The sequence below is a fragment of the Myotis brandtii genome, unplaced genomic scaffold (genome assembly GCF_000412655.1).
Source record: "Myotis brandtii unplaced genomic scaffold, ASM41265v1 scaffold181, whole genome shotgun sequence".
NCBI lineage: Eukaryota > Metazoa > Chordata > Mammalia > Chiroptera > Vespertilionidae > Myotis > Myotis brandtii.
This window is the reverse complement of record NW_005356712.1, coordinates 2,107,544-2,109,751: the sequence shown is the minus strand read 5'-3', so window position 1 is coordinate 2,109,751 and position 2,208 is coordinate 2,107,544.

The window sequence follows — 2,208 nt, the reverse complement described above, 5'->3', positions numbered from 1 at the left end:
AGCAGTTTTTATCTTTTAGAGATAATCCTGCAGTATTTACAACTGGATTTGCTTCAAAATAATTTGGGAGTGTGGAAAGCGGGTCAGAGTGAGATAAAAAATCAACTGTAGCCCGGCCACGGTGACTCAGTTGGTTTAATATCATCCTGTGCACCAAAAGGTTGCCAGTTCAATTTCTGGTTGGGGGCACATAACTGGGTTTTGGGTTGGGTCCCCAGTAGGGGCATGTACGGAGGGCAACCAATCAATGTTTCTCTCTCTTCCTTCCTCTCTCTAAGCATATCCTCAGGTGAGGATTTTTAAAAAATCAACTATGGATTGTAATGGTTGAAATTGGAAATGGATACACAGGGGCTCATTATACTAGTCTCTTTACTTGGTGCTATACATGTTACACACATATAGTACACAAGTGGTGACTAGAACATAGTAACATAGTAACATACACTTGATAAGTGAAGCTATTTTTATCTGAGATAACTATGAATGTATTTGTCTTGTAGAATCTTGGAAATTATGCAACTAGGGAAGGAGAATTCCTGGTTTATCTCTGTTAATCCAGGGGCATTTGAACCCGTGTCTACCTATATTCTAGGAGAGGAATGGATAATAAACAGCATAGGTGGGATTCAGATTAGACACAAGGTACAGCCTTCAAGAAGTAAGGATTGGTAAACCTTGAGTAATGAAATCATCCCCCCCCCCAAAAAGTCTATATGAAAAAATACAGAATCCTATAGTTTGAATAATTTAGTTTGATCCTTTTTAAAGGCACAAAGAGAGATGAATTGGTCTCATTATCATATTTCGTATTATTCTGGTAATTATTTGAATCATTTATTATTCACTGGACTTTTAGAAATGGGTCCAGACTCAATATCCTGATGTCCCTTAATGCTGATGAACAATGATTAGCCATATTGTGCTGTTTAGGTATCAAAGGGGGTGATGTTATGCAAATAGAGACTTTATTAACATTGCAGAAACTTCGAAGGGGAACTGGCTGGGAAATGTTAATTGATCTGTGGAGGTAGGGACCCAGCTACCTCTTCCATGCAGGTGACTCAGCTCCCACTCCTAATGTCATGACTAAGGCTGAGTTTAAATATCCCAGGCTGCTACAGAGCCAGCTCTCAAAGGCTTTAAAATGAAAACGTCAGGAAGTAGGGCCCGAGAGCCAAGGGCAGTGGGGATCTTTGAGAGGCAGGAGGGGATGGGAGAGGTGGAGCCCAGTCTCTAGTTTCCTTTACCTCCAAGTTCCCCAGCCCTAAGGAACCCCACCTCCTGGCAGCAGCAACCCACTCTAAGAAGCTAGCAAATGCATCTCTAGTTATCGACCAGAAGGGGTCACTGCAGAGCGAGCAGCGCTCCCAGGCACTCACATAAACCGACTCCAATACCCAATACACATACGTATATCCAAAGTAGATGCGCTTCTGGACCAGAGCCCGGTGACCTCAGGGTTCTTTTTCCTTCTCCTCCCCCATCTTGTTCTGTCTGCGTTCCTCCTCCCCTTCCCACCCCACTTCCCTCCTGTTCCCTTTTAAAGAATTCCTGAAGTTCACATTGCTTTTGGGGTTCCTGGGTCTCCATGGGGGGGGGGGGGGGGGGGGGGGGGGGGTGTTAGAGCCGTGGTGGAGACCTGGTGCTAGGCGCTGGGAGGCCTTTAAGAATTGGCGAGTTTTCCTTCCAGGAGTCTGCAGCCTGGGGAGTGAGAATAGCAACTCTGCTGAGATTAAAGGGCTCCAGGGGAGAGATGAGCTAAGGGGTCCTACAATTACCTCTTTTTCTTAATGAAAACCCTGAGGGTGAAAGTAGAGAAATTCTTCTGCCAAAACCCTCTGTGGCTAGGGTTTATTTGTGGTTCTGAGCTTCCACTTTCAGGGATTAGCGTTGAACTGGGAAGGGGTAGAAGATCGAGGAAGAGCTCAAAAAGTAACTATCCCCCCCCCCCACACCCCAATCCTCAGAGTTCTCCCTCAAATCCCTCCCCCGAAAGCTTTCTTCTCCAAAACAGACTCCTCTCCCGAGACAAGCTGTGTTAAGGAAAGTGGCTGTAGCCGAATTCCCAGGAGCGGATGGGATGCGGTGGGGCGGGGTGGGGTGGGTGCTCTTCCCTGTGGACTGCTAGGCAGCGGGATGGTGGACTGGCTGGCTGCGAGGCACAAAAGCGTTGTGCCGCGTGCACAGATGTGATGCTGCGCCCCT